General features: G+C 42.6%; 1 long non-coding RNA gene across 1 annotated transcript in view; it reads left to right on the forward strand.

The window, feature by feature from the left end:
• LOC137423612 (uncharacterized) overlaps nt 1–17483 on the forward strand; it is a 90520-nt gene extending 73037 nt beyond the window's left edge. The window contains exons 2-3 of the long non-coding RNA XR_010983755.2: nt 15813–15928; nt 16498–17483. This is a non-coding gene — a long non-coding RNA (uncharacterized LOC137423612). The remainder of the gene's footprint in view (nt 1–15812; nt 15929–16497) is intronic.
• The last annotated feature ends 269 nt before the right edge of the window (nt 17484–17752 follow it).

A 17752-nucleotide genomic window follows, 5' to 3' on the forward strand; every position in this document is an offset into this window, starting at 1 on the left:
CTAATGGTATGTCACCCCCACAGGTATTGATATAATTTTCCACAGGCCCAAACCGAAGCAAGGCATTCTTTTTCGATCTGTGCATACCTGGTTTCTGCAGGACTTTGTGTGCGTGATGCAAAACAGACAGGTCTCAACTCCCCCATTAGACTGCTTTTGTAGTCAGACATCTCCGATGCCATAGCTACTAGCATCCGCACTCACGGTTGTCTCCTTATTTGTATCAAAGAATGCTAGAACCCTTGAAGAGGATAACAGTTCTTTCACTGTCTTAAAAGCCTGAATTTGGCTTTGATCCCAAATCCATCGTCTCAAAGTAGATCATTGAGTGGCTTAATCATCGACGATAGGTTCATGACATAACGGCCTAGATGATTAATCATACCCAGGACCCTGCATAGCTCTGTTTTGTGTTCAGGTGGGTGCGTGTCCACGATCACCTGAACTTTAGCTCGTGAAGCTCTGACACAATGGTGGTCGATCACGTGACCCAGAAATTCAACTTGGTTCTTCCGGAATTCACACTTTTTCTGGTTCAGTTTGAGACCAGATTTCTTGAGTTTCGAGCACTCGATCAAGATTTTCATCATGTTCTTTGAGAGTCCTTCCAAAGACCAGTCAGTGTATCATCAGCATATGATAAGACTCCACTGTGACCCTCCAGCAATTGCATCATCTTTTCTTGAAGATTTCTGGTGCCGATGGAGTGCCAAAAGGTAACCTATCAAAGGCGTACCTGCCAAAGGGAGTGATGAACGTCGTGTCGTTGCACGAATCAGGATGGAGTGGGACTGACCAAAACCCACTTGAAGCGTCTCGTTTAAAAAAAAACAGTAGCACCAGCCAGTTTGGGAAGTATCTCATCCATTGTAGGCATTTGAAACTTCGCACGATGACCTGTTTTGTTCAGGTGTTTCAGGTCAACACAAATTCGGATGTTACCACTTCTTGAGAACCAGCACCATGGGGGTGCACCATGGAGTTGGCTCCATCACTCGATGAATGACACCCTTGCTTTCCATTCGTTAAAGCTCAGCCTCTATCTTGGGCAACAGAGGAGCCGATACACACCTAGGTGTAGAAACACTGTAAGGTACAGCATTGTCTTGAAGCTGAATTTTTACTGGGCTGTACCACAGACAACCCATGTCCGCAAAAATGCTAGCATGGATCTCACCCGAGTACAAAACCAGTCCCATGGCACTTGTTGTTGGTCCCCTCAGAAAATTATTGGTGCAGTTCTTGACCACATACATTTTCACATGATATAATCGCTGCTTGTGCACAATATCGGTCATGAAAACACCATCCCATTGGATTTCCCCACTGACACCTAGAAGTGCTAATTTCGCAGGTTCCAATTTGGGTTTTGGAGCAAGTTTGTCAAGCATTATTTTATTGAGAATATTCACACCTGCCCCAGTGTCTATTTTAAAGCACACCGAACAGTTGTTCAAGTCAACCGTCACACACCACGGATGATCTCGGGAATCCGGCACACTCACACCTCCCAGAAACATGGTATCTTCCTCATGACCGATCACGATGTCACCTGCCCTTACACGACAACATTTTCTGTTGTGCCCCATTTTCATGCACCTGTAGCACTTTACTTTGGCAGCTGGACACGTCTGACTGTCTTTATGAGCAAAACCTCCACAGCGAGTACACTTGGTCATGTGTCCTTTTGTCTGCTCACCTCTTCCACAGCAGTTGAGTGGTCCTCTTTAAGACCCATCTGATCTATAACGAGTTGTCATTCTCTTGCCATCTGAATTGCCATTTCCAGATTGAGATCTGCCTTCAGTTGTAATTCCAAGGTGAGTTTCTTGTCAGCAATTCCTAGCACGAGTTGCTCCCAGATTTCCTCATTTTTATCATGGAAACCACAGTACCCAGGACCAGGGCAAAGGCGCCACACTATTTTTTCCACAGACTCATCCGCTTGCTGTGTCATTGACTGGAAAACAGCCCTTTCATGAATCACGTTACACTTGGGAATAAAATAGGCATCAAGTTTCCTCAACACCGTCTGCAAGTCATTCTCATTTTCACCAGGATGGTCACCATCAACAGCAGGTGTATAGGTAAAGGTGCTCACGACATCTTCTGCCTCCGGACCCATCGCATAAATAAGGGAACTCACTTGGTCCTCTCCTGTTTCTCCGGTCAGCTTCGTCGCTTCGGAGTATCGATCGAACTGCTGTTTCCAGCAGGGCCATTCAGCAGGCTTTGAAAAGTCAAAGTTTTCTAGTGGATTAAACCTCGCCATGACCCAGAACGATCTCCAAAACGATAACTGCAGACTTAACTCCAATTTGACCGATTTAACAATCGCTGAGTAGCGCCGTTGCCTCCATGTAACAGTAGCCGAAAGCCCGGGAATGATAGAGACACACCGATTCAGTGAGCAGCCATGATGGAACTACTTTAATATACATGCTATATTATACATATTGTTGCGGTTTTGTGGTTTTGTATTAAAGGTTAATTTCCCCTCCTAGTTAGTTACACTACATTATAGTAGTTACACACAGTTACACTGTTACACTACATTAAACACAGTTACACTCCTAGTTATTACTTCTCCCGGTGTGTACCCCGGTTTAGAATAGGTACACCGTAGCCCTGCGCATCATAAGAGGCGACCAAGGGTTGGCGCCAGGAAGGACATCCGGCCATAAAAACATTGCCTCAAAAAGGGAACCATGATTGTCATGGGACCCGCAAGGCTAACCCCCACTCTAGCGGGGCAAATGGCCTTAAAACGATCATTCATTCATTCATTCAGTTAGTTACACTACAACATGTAGCCTCGTTTAAGCTCAGTTATTTCTTAGTAAATGTAAGCGTAGTCCTTTCCTGTGTTAGTTTTGCGTTGAGTAGGATAATGAAAATTAGGTGTCCTTATGGCGCTTTGGGTTGGCATTGGCGCCGAAATACCACGCGGCAGGCCTGAACAAGTCGACCAAGGCCGAAGGAAGGCAGAGGAGGAGCCATCGGTAAGCGTGAGCCGCCAATCAGGGCTCGAGGGGAGTGACTTACCACTGCGGCAAAAGGCGGGGTTTGGAACATTCGAGTCCGGCTAGGGCGGGGCAATATAGCCCTGTGCCCAGAGCCCCCCACGTGAGTGAGTTATGAGTTTGGAGCACTCAGATGAGACCCCAGAGGAGACGCGCTGAGTTAGTTCGGAGTTGAGTTCAGAAGGAGATGCGCATAATCATGTTGTACACGAACTTGCCCTGCTCCCCGCGCTCTGCGCAGTATTAATCGCGCTGAAAAGATAACCCGCGCTGGGCCACGTTTTTCCTCCTGCCTGCCTTTGCCGATATACGTGCTGCGAGGATTTTCCCGCCTGCCTGCTTTCGCCGGGATACGTGCTGTGACCGCCAGAGGGCCACGCCGGGTGAGCTGTTCCTGGAGCGACCAAAGCAGGTGCGTTCGGCGCACGAACATTCTTCTTCCATTTCCCTGTGTGAGTGATCGGGCCTGTGTCTGGGCAATAAATACGACTGCTTAAGTTCTGCCCTGTGTCCCTTTTCTTCTACCAAATCCCTGTAAATAGTGTAAATAAATCTGTTATTCCTTCTGATTCGACCGTTTTGTCCCTTCCATCATTGGTCTCGCATGGTACAAATTAGATCGCTCTGATCGGGTTCTATAGGAAGATAACAGCACGAGTCACGTGGTACGCCATCTGCTCGGGCGTACGCAATTATGCGTGGTTCGTGTGAGACTCGATCCCCGCTTCCGCTGTGGCGTGGGTAGTCAAGGTACACATGAACTTGTCCCGAAACCCTTTTCCACGTCTGCCCGGACGATTTCTGGCGACTCGGTCTCGCGGTTTTGAAGACCCAGAGGGAAAAAGGGGCTTCATCTCCCCTTTGTAAGGGAACAGGCTTCGAAAAACCGCAACAATATAATTAGCATATGTATGAGCTGTACTTCCACAACAGCGCCGGCAACAGCTCGCCCACTCTTTGTGAAGGACACCGTGGGGATCATTAACGTCCATCAACTAATGTCGGAAGACGGGATGCACATTGAAGATTCATCCAGTCTGTGAAACACCAGGATGAAAGTTTATAGCTGGGTCGGGAATCAAACCCAGGCTAGACAGCTTAGAGGCTAAACATTTTGTTCTCATTTCACTCAAGACTTCGACATTATTATTTCAGTCATGAGTTCCGATCGTGAAATATGGAATCATCTATCTATAATTCCAGTAATCTCTGTCTGTCTGTCTGTACGTTTGTCTGTGACCGCTGTTTCTCGACAACCACGGGTCCGATGTACTTTTAACTTGCCAGGTATATTGCTGGGGACCCGAGGATGTGCCTTTTCAAGGTTTCATATTAATCGGACAATTACTTACCGAGCTATGTCCAAAAAACGATTCAACCAATCAGAGAGCAGCGAACGATCGCGTGTGCCGAACGTGGCGGGCACACTCTGCCTCGGATGGCACATTTGAGAGCGTATTCATTTATTTCACGTTTGCAAACTATGTTGGCGTTAAACTATGTTTTACAACTAATAAAAACGAATTTGCGATTCATTCGCTTTCCTGCGCGTTTGTGCACGCGATGGCGATTTCTTTACCAAACTCCGGAAGCCGTTCGCTTTGGACCAAACCATTGCATGTAAATAGAGGGGGGGGATTGTCACCACTCGCAAGCCGTTCGCTTTGGACCAAACCATTTCATGTAAATAGAGGGGGGGGATATAATTTTAGATATAGATATAGTACGGGCATGCCCTAGTATTTTGAATATCAGCTTTTAATAAGCGTACAAGATACAGTAATGCTCTGGCATTACTGAAAACTCCTCGTGATGCACATGTTTGCATTTATCACCAATTGATTTCTGAAACCTTATTTTTAAAATCTTGTTAAACAGAGAAAGTGTAATAATGTGGCAGACCCGAGTGGAAGGGGCCCTGAGATTTGGTGGACCCGAGTGGAAGGGGCCTGAGATTTGGCGGACCCGAGTCGAAGGGGGCCTGAGATTTGGTGGACCTGAGTGGAAGGTGGCCTGGGATTTGGCAGACCTAAGTGGAAGGGGGGCATAAAGATTTGGCAGACCCAAGGGGAAGGGCGACCTGAGATTTGGCGGACCTGACATTTGGCAGACCCAAGTGGAAGGAGGGCCTGAGATTTGGCGGAACTGAGTGGAAGGAGGGCCTGAGAAAGATGAGTACCGGTGGAGATGACACACGCATGCACGAGCACACACACACGTGCATGGGTCGTGATTTGTACGTACACATGCACGATTATGGTTTATACACGTTTGGCTTTGGTTTTGCTTCGGATTTTTTTGGCATATTTTGTTTTATTTTGCATGGCATCATATGCTGTCTATGGTATGCACACGTTATTTTTTATGTGTTGTAGACACATTGGGCACATGTTATACTGTATACACACATGTTATATGTGACATGTTGTATAGTGGTATGTTGTGTACACATGTCTTGTGTATGACATATTGCACACATTTTGTGCAAACACAAACACGCTAACGAAGGTGGATAGTTTGAGACCCGGTAAATCTCCATTCCATCTCTGAGGTTTGGCATTTGGCAGATGCCAAATGAAACAGCAACAAATACAGCCCCAACAATTGCAAAAAAGACAATATATATATATATATATATATATATATATATATATATATATATATATATATATATATATATATATATATATATATATATATATATATACAGTATATATATATATATATATATATATATATATATATATATATACAGTATATATATATATATAATATATATATATATATATATATATATATATATATATATATATATATATATATATATTATATATATATATATATATATATATATATATACGTATAAGCAAAGATTTGCGGTTTGGAGTAAATCCAAATGACTCCATTGTAAGATCTCCAACCTTTAATTGAACAAACAATGACAACGTTTCGATTAACAACATGTGAAGCCACACGCCTCCGTTTATCTTCCTCAAGAGTGATAAAATCATCTCAACATCCCCTTATATGCAAAGTGGGCGGGGTATATGCAAAGTGGGGTGGGCAAAGCTGGACAGCCAATGAAACCGTATCACACCGCTCTCGTGACCGGAGACCCCTCCCACTTTGCATATAAGGGGATGTTGAGATGATTTTATCACTCTTGAGGAAGATTAACGGAGGCGTGTGGCTTCAAATGTTGTTAATCGAAACGTTGAGTCATTGTTTGTTCAATTAAAGGTTGGAGATCTTACCATGGAGTCATATATATATATATATATATATATATATATATATATACTGTATATATATATATATAAATATCAAGAAATATACACCAACAACTGGGAGAATGACAAAAGAGCAGGTAAATACAAAAAAATAATTGGACAGAGTGGGGATAGACAAAGAAGGCTCATTGGAATGATGAAGAAGAGGTCAGCTCAACTGGGACGGAGAACGAATCATAATAAATGCCCAAGATCAAGGACACAACACCAATGGATTAAAAAAGATGGCGGGACTGAGCCAGACGGACAAGTGTAGATTCTGCAAGACAGAAACAGAAAGCACTAGTCACCTGCTCTCGGGATGCATAAAACTATTATCAGAACAACTTTACACACAACGGCACAACAAAGTATGCAAAGTGGTTCATTGGCAAATCTGCAAAAATTTCAACATCCCAGTTCCAGAAAACTCAGGGAAACACGAACCAAGGGCAATCGTTAAAAATGAGGACGTCATGCTCACGTACGACCTGATGATTCCATCAAGCGTGAACATAGAAAACAAAGCATTGTGTCCAGACATTGTACTCAGGAACAAAAAGGAAAAGACAGCATTTATGATCGAGATATCAGTACCCAGCGATTTTGGCCTTAACAACACAGAAATCAAGAAAATAACCAAATACCAGGACCTCAAAAATGAGGTCAAGAGATCTTGGAAGCTGAAGCGCGTCGAAATTGTACCAGTGATAATTGGAGCAACAGGAATGATGAAGAAGAACCTACTGAGATTTTAAAAACCATCCCCGGGAATATTACCACAAATGAACTACAACTGGAGGCAATTTGGGGTTCGGTGACAATCCTGAAAAAAGCCCTTGGAACAAAACTCTGAAAAAGTTAACAGCTTGGTCCATGAACCGTGAGCCCTTACCGAAGAGAAGGTGGTACTTTTTGTCCTGGGAGGGAGGACTCCATCTGTGTGTTTGTGTGTGTCTCTCTCTCTCTTGGTCAATGTGAAAAATCGTTGTCCAAGGCCTCTGCCGCACTGAGGGTGAGACCGCTTTGAGCGCCACAACTATAACGTGGCATGGGATCAACAGCTGGTCATGACAGTGTAGGGCAGGAATTTGGAATCTGTTAATGCTGCCAAAATCGCCTGGTGCTCTTTGTGAAACACACTATGGGATATTGAACTTCCACCAACTAATGCTGGTCAATCATTGGTGGTGGCTTAACGGTTAAGGTGGCTGGCTTGAGATCTTAGGGTCCTGCGTTTGAGCCCCTGTCATGGCGTTGAATTAACAGCAGTTGGGTTGATTCAGCCTGTCATCCTTCCGAGGTTAGCAAAATGAGTACCAGCAGACTGGTAATGGGGGGCATTGCTTCAGTGGCACAGCTGTGCCCCCAGAAAATGATGCAGCCAAGCAACCACAGGCTGCATACGAACCACCACCACCATGCATTCCAACACATAGCATACTTATTGATGCAACCAACACTGCCTGCTTAACACATGAGTGACAACTTACGGTCAGGTCTGGAATCGAACCGAGACTAGACAGCACAAAGGTCATTCTGCCAGCCCAAACTCCTCTCTTATACGTTGTCATCCATCAATTTCCCTTCATCCCCACTTTCTTTCTATTGACCCTTTCCCATCTCTTACATAATGAACTTTGACGCAGCAAGAGGCCATTTGGCCCATCATGCCTAGGCTACATCAACACTACATTAATTAAATCTATCAGTTTATCGACTTAAACTTACCTATTCTCTTTTGGCTTGCCTATAGTTATTTTCTTACCTGGCCTCTGTTTACTCCAAAAAATTTATGTGAAGTTGGCTATGGGACTGCTGGGAATCCCCAGAACTCACGCCTCGTTTGGGAATTGATGACATGCCAGGGATGTTCTGCCCTTCCAAGAGCCTCGACACCTGTATTTGTTTTAAAAACTGACATCAAGGTATATGTAGCATTCAGGAAAAACAAACTCCTCGACTACAGAATACAAACAGAATACAAACACTGAAAAGAACAACAACTCATTGGAGATGGGAGTGAAAGAAAATGTAAATTGTCCGCTCATTGTTATGACATTTTCTGGTGAAATGCCTGCATAGCTCGAGCTATAGTTCCATAAATACATTCAGATTATGAAATCGACTTTAAAATATAGCTATCGACATTTGGATGAACTTCGGGAATCCGCAGCATTGAGATGGACGTGTGCGATGAAAAGCGAGGATAGAGACACCAGCTTGAGGGAGGGAGAGAGAGAGAGAGAGAGAGAAGGGGAGAGAGAGAGAGACAGACAGAGACACCGGGAGAGAGGAAGAGAGGGAGAGAGAGAGAGAGAGAGAGAGATATGAAAAGAGAAGAGAGAAATAAAGAAAGAAAGAGAGCGTGGGAGTCCAGCTGGGATTTTCCAGACTGGGATTTGGAGGGAGTGATTGGAAGGCTAGATATAGGAGCAGACACTTCCGGTCAATATCCCATGAGAAAAGCCACTAATGGCTGGTCAGTCTGGTGTTATCTTCTCCCGTCTGTTTTGATATTTGATCATGATGTAACGACCTCTACCCGCTCTGCCCCCTCCCAAGGACCATTGTGACGTCAAGGCAACCATTGTGACGTGGAGACAAAGGTGGAAATCGAGGCAATTAAACAGCATTTACATAAAGACAGTGATATCTGACAGACGACATCGTGTTTAATCACACGGATGGTATAAAACAGCCCATGATTACACAGCAGTGAGACAAGGTTGCAGACGGACTTGACAGTCAGACACGCAGACAGATACTGATAGCCCCGAAGGGACGATTACACAACGGCGGCCATTGTAATTAAACACGGCAGCGTAAGTTCTCTCTCTCTCCTTATAAGAGCACCACTGCACGGGAGCGGGGATGTCACAAAAGGTCACAGCGAGTCCGTGACAGTTCGCACGCAGACACGTCCGCGAGCCGGGTCTGCCGCGCACGCGCACCAGGGGGTCCCACGGGGGGTCCGATCGGAACGGCCTACGCGCTTCGAAAGCACGAACACTCAGTTCGGCCCGAGATGTCGCCTCGACCTGTCTGCGCACACAATCGCGTCCCTGTGTGTGTCTGTTTATGTCTCAAGTCTCGTTCAATAGCTCGAGTCACGTCGTGAGAGTGGTCTCTAATTAGGCTTTGTCCGACCTTTGTTGGACTTGGACCGCACGTGCTCACAAACCAGAATTTATAAGACGTGGTAATTACGTTTCTTTACCCTCAAAGCATTAAAATATTTCTTATCCCATAAACCTTTTATCAAGCACTCCACTTGGTACTACCTTGCCATGACATTGTATACCCTACAACTACTATTACTACTACTAGTTAATTTGTGGGGTTGGATGGAGAAAGTTTTCTGCCCAAGTCTTTCACGAACCGGCTGTTCAGGGTTGCCTCGCCTTCCTGTTGGTGTTTGGACAGGAATTTGTAGTTTGTTCAGGGAGCCGGCGATGACTCGCCCACTCTTCACAAAAATACAGTGGGATCTTTAACGTCCTCCAACTAATGCGAGTAGATGGGATACCCGGCTTAAAGTCCATCCAAGGAACGAGCCACTTTGCATGATACAACACCCTGCTCGCGAAAAAAAACCCAATCCGACAGCTTATAGTGAGGTTAGACTTAGACAGGTCAAAGGTCAGTGCACTCACTGCATCTGCACCATCCTGTCGGGCAAAAACTATCAAAACATGTGATGATTAAATTAGATTCTGAACATTGATTACATTCATAACCATTTCATTGTAAGATTTACGGACTATGTGTGTGAACAAAAAATACGAGGGACCGCAGAGGGGCGGGTCGGGGGAAGGGGAACGAGAGGAGGGGGAGAGCCATCCCACAAACCCAACAAGAAGCCGCCCATGTTTAGGGTCCAGAATAAAAATAAAATCCCCAAATGAGTTGTTTGGGAATGAATGGAACCGCGTGATGACCTCAGTCTCGCTGAGAGGACGCACAGTTATTGTCTGTGTCTCTGTATTTGTCTGTCTGTCTGTGTCTCTACTTCACCCCAAACTTCCAGCACCCCCTCTCTCCCTGCCTCCCCTATCCATGTGGAAAATCCCACAGGATGATTCGCGCGTGCATTCGCAGGATCGAGCACGAGAGAGTTTGGCGCACAGGGCGAGATCGTGCTGAAGTCTCCCACAGTAATTCCCGTTTTCCGCACGGCACAGGCATGCCTGTCAGTCAAGGAACACATAGCACCCACCCGCCTCTCCACCACCCATCTACTCGCGAGCCGACAGCAAATTCTCCATTCCAACACCTCCCACCGTCTTCTTGCAGCAGAGCTGGAGTCAAATTACTCACTTCTGCATAACGGCGCGTCACAATTCAGCAGGACAAGACTTGCGGGTTACCTGTTCATTCAAAAATAACTAGAAAGCATCTCAAAATGCAAAGCCCATCCACATCCTCTTTGTACTCAAACTAAACTTGACAAAACAGTTAAAATAAATTGTACATTTTATTCATTTGTGTTTTCCATCTATAATAAGAAAAGAGAAAGTGTGTGTGTCATTGTGTGTCATTGTGTGTGTGCCTCCTCCATAACTCCAAAACCATTCAATCTAGCTGCCCCAAACTTTGCATGCATACTAAGAGAACTCCATGGGAGTGCATGAATGAAAATTGGGTATTTGTGTAAATTTAAACACCCCTTTCGAAGATAATTTATGGGGTGCTCATCATAAAAAAAACAAAAATTAAAAAAAACCTTACCAAGGTGATAGCATAGAGTGCCATCATGGTCAGCTGGCTGTCACCATGCAGGGATCTTAAGCAGCCATTTTGTTTCGGCCTCTCAACAGTGCCTCGACTTAGAACAGGCTGCAACGGTTTCTGTATGATAAAGCTCTCAATTAATTTTTTCACTTTCCTCACTCATATCATTGAATGTCTGATCTTCATACCTACGAGTCGCTGTATATATCGCTTTTGTAGGTGCTATAGTTTTCAAATTAGGAGCTTGGAGTGATTTCATGCATTAATTATACTAGCAACGGTACCCGCCCTATGGGCAGGGCTTCAATTGGGAAGCCCAAATTAAAAGGCAAAATATAAGAAATTGAAGGCTTTTTTTAATTTTAAACGATTCATATAAACATCCGTTGAATCATATCACACGCAAATCATCAAAATCTAAACAGTACATGGCGCCCATTTTGAAAAAGGATTGAATTCTGCAAAACAGAAGCGGCCGCTGCACATCTTTCTCAGTCACACGTTTATGTGTGAAGAGTGCGCGCCGAATCTGTAACACGGAAGCGGCCGCTACACCTGTTTCTCAGTTGCTTTGCACACGCTGCCGTGTTACTTCGGAGCCGCACGTTTATATAGGAAGAGTTCGTCAGGAGTCGATCTACTCTCTTCTGGTACGTACAATAAAGAGCATTTGTTGAATTTCAACAAAAGCCACATCACTGTTCATATCGGTAAATATTATTCCATCGTGTTTGGAAAACTGGAAAACTTGGAAAAATTGGAAAAACAATATAGCTTATTTTACTCCCAGGGGTCCCAGGAATACCCATCCAAAATATCGTTGCGATCGGTTGAGCCGTTTTTGCGGTACCTTCAAACGGATGGACAGACATTTGGTGAATTATAGTAAGATGATGCGATTTTCCATGATGGGCTCTCATACATGAATTAAAGCATGTACACTACTCACAATAAGTTATATTAGGGATATTGGCAGGTTCTTCGGTGTAGTTGATTTTGTGTATTAATTATGTTGAAAAAAGTTGTTGGTCCTAATTCTATGGTTATTAATGAATGTGAAAAAACACAGCATTCTTGATTTCAATACCATAACGCTAACCCCTATAAAAAAATTAACTCACTCCCACAATATCCCTAACTTATTGTGAGTAGTGTACTCGAAATATATGTTCGGATTTGAGGATCGGAGCTCGTGGACTAAATAAGTGTCAAAATATAGAGTGAAATCTACAATTTAAAAAAATTAGCGATTCTCATAACAAAGCGTATTTATGTATTTATTGCAAGCAAGGCTCCGTCCTTCTCCATATTTACACAAGAAAATTACTGTCTACTGTTCGGACAATTACAGTCATGTGAAAAAGTAAGTACACCCCATGTAAAGTTTTGACTTTTTCAACATATTTCAACATACAGCTATTTGATCTTCATTTCAACAATATTGATAGATAAAGGTGATATAATATAACAAATATCATGACACATTTATATTTTGTAGTCCATTGTATAATTTTAATAAACATAAATGCAAATTTCGCATGTGGAAAAAGTAAGTACACCCTTGGCTCTAATAGGTGGTATTGCCCCCTTTGGCAGAAACATCCTCAAGTAGGCGTTTCTTATAACTGTCTACCAGTCTCTGACATCGACTGGGAGAAATTTTTGCCCACTCCTCCATGCAGAATTCTTTCAGCTGTGCGACGTTTGAGGGGTTTCTTGCATGCACAGCTCGTTTCAAATCCCCCCCCACAACATCTTGATGGGATTTAGATTCGGGGTTTGACTTGACCATTCCAGAACCCTCCATTTCTTTCTTTTCAGCCATTCCTTGGTGGATTTACTGGTATGTTTAGGGTCATTGTCATGTTGCAAGGTCCACCTTCGGTTGAGCTTCAACTTTCCCACAGATGGCCTCACATTATCCTCAAGCACCCTCTGGTACAATGAAGAATTCATAGTGGATTCTATGATGGTGAGCTGCCCAGGCCCTGATGCAGCAAAGCTGCCCCAAACCATAATATTTCCACCACCATGCTTTACAGTTGGTATCAGGTTCTTGTGGTCAAATGCTGTCTTTGGTTTTCGCCAAACATGTCTTCTGGTACTGTGGCCAAATAGCTCTACCTTTGACTCATCTGTCCAGAGCACATTGTTCCAGAAGTGCTGGTCTTTGCCTAGGTGTTCATTGGCAAACTTTAGTCTTGCCCTGATGTTCTTTCTGGACAGCAAAGGTTTCCTCCTGGCACACCTCCCATGTAGATCAAATTTGTGCAGCCTGTTTCTAATGGTAGACTCGTGCACTTTGACATCAACAGTGGCAAGAGCTACCTGTAGGTCCCGTGATGACATTCTGGGGTTCTTAGAGTCTTTCAGCATCTTGCGGTCTGCTCTCGGGCTCTCGGACAGTTAAATTGTGGCAGCAACAATAAATGGCAGCCACTTTTCTATTAAGGGGGTAGCGTAAAGCTCGAAATTGACGATTTTTTTTTGTATTTTTGTTTTTTCTGCTCTTCCAACAGGGATTCTTCAACATTATAATTAAAAGGATAGTGGGAAGTATGAGGGGATTTTCGTTATGCTGTTCGAGTATGATTTAAAAAAAAAAATTATTATACCCAAAACACACAAAATCGCTGAAATATGTAGTTTATGCTTTTCGACTGTAATTATGCAATATTATCTTTGTTGTTCAAATGTGGTTATGGTTGTAATATGATATATCTTTATGATCTTTTCAAGAAACAAAATTGGACAATCCTTAAGTAAAGTCAGAAAAATATAGATTTCATTTCCCCTTAAATCATCAACCTCACTCCTGTTATGACCAAAAGTCCACAAGTTATCTCAGCAAAAATATCTCACCAGGTCAAATCTGGCTGCGTATCATAACCATAGTCATTCACTGAACATTACAATGTAAGCACATAACTGTTATTTGTTGTATTATTAAAATAAACATACATATATAAAATAAACAAGTGTATAAACACACACACATACACTGTATTTTGCAGCTGATACAAACGTTGCAATTCCTTCATCACCTGCTTTCCTTAAATCTGAAGCTGTGCTTGTTTGGCAGATGATGCATTTTTTCCAATCGATTAGTTTCATGCGTTTTTGTGGTAGAAGTGGGAAAGATTCCTCTGCACTACTCTCGCTCGCTATGCTTAGGTTGTTATGTTCCTTGCTTCTTATTCAGACAACTGCAAAATACAAAGTGCAGTTTCATGCTACGACAATAATATGATATTTCATCACATCAATACTATTTCAACGCATAGACAACTGTGTAAAATGTTTGATAGCAAAATATTTGGAAATTTCGGGAATTCCTCGAATTAGGCGATATTATTTTTGCATAATTATATGAACAGCTGTGACATGCGAAATATGAAACTATTTTATAACATACACATATAGATGTCTCATACTCATGAATGAAACTTTCACAACAAAATTGGATGTATCTTGCCTGGAGGGGCTAAGAGAAAAAATAAATAAATGAAATCCGTCAAAATCTCAGATTTACGCCTCGGACACCACCCCCCCTCATAGAAAAGTGGCTGCCATGTATTGTTGCTGCCACAATTCAACTGTACATCAGGGCTGGATTTGTTCTATAGATGTTCTCCAATCACCTGGAAGTGACAAACCAACTGTGTAGTGGGTGTTGCACGAAACCATTTTGAGCAGATTCTGGCTCCTGGACTATTTATTCCTCGTTCGTTTATTTTTCCTCTGCACAAGATCTCACGACGTTTAGTCAAACAAATCGGACCGTTTGCCTCGTTCGAGCCATCGCGTTGGATTACAATTTAAACGACGCCGTGAGAATCGGGCTTCGTTTTACATGACGTCATGGCGCATGGGTGACGTCACAAAACCCGTCACGTGGCCGTGATGAGGTTAATGTTGGCGACTTTTGTTTTACATCTTAAAATCAACGAGAAGTATTTCAGTCCGTTTGTTAATACGAGAAAATTAACCGCGACAACCTATTTACTTCATGCTGGCCATATATTTATTACGTACGCAAATATAGGAATACGTTTTTTTCCCCCTATATTTGTGACAATTAAAACGGAATGAAAGAGCTCGTTTTGTCCAACTATCTATACTATAAGAGAGCCGTGTGTATCAGTGTGTGTGTGTGTGTGTGTGTGTGTGTGTGTGTGTGTGTGTGTGTGTGTGTGTGTGTGTGTGTGTGTGTCGTTGGTTGTTATCTCCATTTGCGGGTTTCATGAGGCGGAACGGAGTCCTCCCAGGTAAGGGATCACGGTTCATGGACCAAAATGTTCAACTTTTTCAGAGTTTTGTTCCAAGGGCTCTTTTCAGGATCGTCACCGAACTGTCTATACCCTCCATTATCATTAATTACCTCCATAATATCATATTCTGTCTATGCCCTCCATTATCATTAATTACCTCCATAATATCATATTCTGTCTATACACTCCATTATCATTAATTACCTCCATAATATCATATTCTGTCTATACACTCCATTATCATTAATTACCTCCATAATATCATATTCTGTCTATGCCCTTCATTATCGGTTTCTTCTACGGCTTCTGGTCTTGCACCCTCTGCTCTTTCTGTGCTTTGCCCACCCTACCCCCAGGTTTCTTCTGCAGGGCTCACACGTTCCACCACCAACCCCTTCTGGTGAAACTACCTGAATCCAGGATCACTGCGCACCTCCACTCATTAGTTCCTCTTTTTCTGTTCTTTTTTCTCAAACCAACTTCCACATCCTCTTCAATCTCTTTCTTTCCACCAGGTCTTCAAGACAGTTGTTCACCACCATCTCAGATCATCGCCCATCCGAAACCATGATCTTTTCTACCCCGTCAACCTCTCTCCTACATCCTTCCAAATTTCCAGTTTCTCCTTCCTGTGAGTTTGCTTCTGTATCAATCTTGTCCATCCTCTGCATCTTCCCCAACCTCTCTTTCCTCCCCACTTCCAATATTTGGCCAAGTCTCCCTATATTTTATCGTACAAACCTGCTGTTGGGGGTTTCCCCCCCCCCCCCCCTCTTTTGCTGTTCCTTTCATTCTGTTGCGTTCTGATCCGTACAGGGTTCTCATTCTTCCATGAGCTTTGACCTTGCATACAAAAAAACATCACAAATCTGAGGTGGATCATGAAAAAAGCAAGGGAATATCAAAGGAAGGTGTATCTCTGTTTCATGGTTTATAGCAAAGCTTTTGATTGTGTTGATCATCAATTGATGAGGATTATGTTGAGATAAATGGGGCACCTGATGTCAGATTAGAAGTCTGTACAGTCTCGGGTGGTCCACAGATATATGTAATATTTAATACTATTAAAAATCCATGCTCCACAAGGCTGCCCTTGTTCCTATGTTTATAAAGATCATATGAACCAAACATGAGGTCAATTGGAACTTATTTAGAGGTTGCTCAAAAAATAACATTTTTAATTTTTCCTGTTTTTTTCAGATGGCAGAAACTCGCAGCTCTTCCACAGTTTGGTTGCTGGGCAAGTCTGAAAAGGAAATAATATATGGGGGATATATGCTCTCAAGCAATAATAAGCCATATATTCTCTCAAGATGGTTCTCTTCAAAGACCAAATAAAGCTAACATCACGTGAATTGAAGGGAATTACACAGATTGCTCTTTTTGTTGCACTTGTGTATGCGAGATTCTGGCATGAGGCGCCGCTACCCACAAAGGCACATCTCAATGATTTGCTTCTTCTTTCAACCCTTGATTCTTACCCAGATATGGTTGTCTGTGAAACTGCTGTCAAAGCCTTCACTAGACACCTCTGGTATTTGTCAGAACACCTTGCTGCATTAGCACTTTTTGATAGCCGCGTGGATGATGAGACAAAGGCAAAGATGGTGAAGAACTTCAAGCGGGCTCCAAAGCCAAACAATCTTCATAGGATAGATGCTAAAGCCTTCAGGCTTTCTGACTCAGTGGACACCTACATCACAAGTCGATCTCTTGAATTATTTGGTGTTGTCATCTCAGAGTCTGACAAAGAAGTATCACTGAGCTTTCTGGAAAAGGAGCCACACCTCTGGAACACAGACAACTCATACCAAGAGCTTGAGAAGAAGATACGCAGCATGAAGGTTATCAATGACTCTGCTGAGCGAGGTGTTGCTCTCATCCAAACTTTCCATGACACTCTGACCAAGAATGAAGAGCAGAAGCAATTTGTGTTGAGAGTTGTGAAACTTCATCGTGAAAACTTTCCAGTGTCAACCAAAGCCATCTTGTCAAAGAAGTAGGCAATGTTTTGAAACACAAGTTTCTGAAAACAATGTTACGTAAAATCATTCAAATTATGTGTATTCTGATGTTTACTTTGTTTTAATTGTTCTGATAGATTTGTTTTATCGTCTCTGATAGATATTTTATATTTTCTGATGGATGATTTATTTTTTCCGATAAATGATTTATTGTCAAATTAATACATGAAAGTTTAATCTACTGATTTGTTTTTAATCTTAATTTGACGATATGAATGAACATTGAACAATGAACAATTATTGAACATACATGTACATTGTGCAATGGTACATTGTACATAATTATTTATTCGTTTCCAAACAAACAACAACAATAACAATAATAAATAATTTGAGTAATTGAAAATAGATAATTATCTATGAATTGATGTATGATGCTAAAAATTCTGTATCTTATTATTCATTAAAATTTGTCAACATTTTGAGCAACC

This window comes from Myxine glutinosa, chromosome 3 (genome assembly GCF_964187855.1).
Source record: "Myxine glutinosa chromosome 3, kmMyxGlut1.1, whole genome shotgun sequence".
Taxonomy (NCBI): Eukaryota; Metazoa; Chordata; class Myxini; order Myxiniformes; family Myxinidae; genus Myxine; species Myxine glutinosa.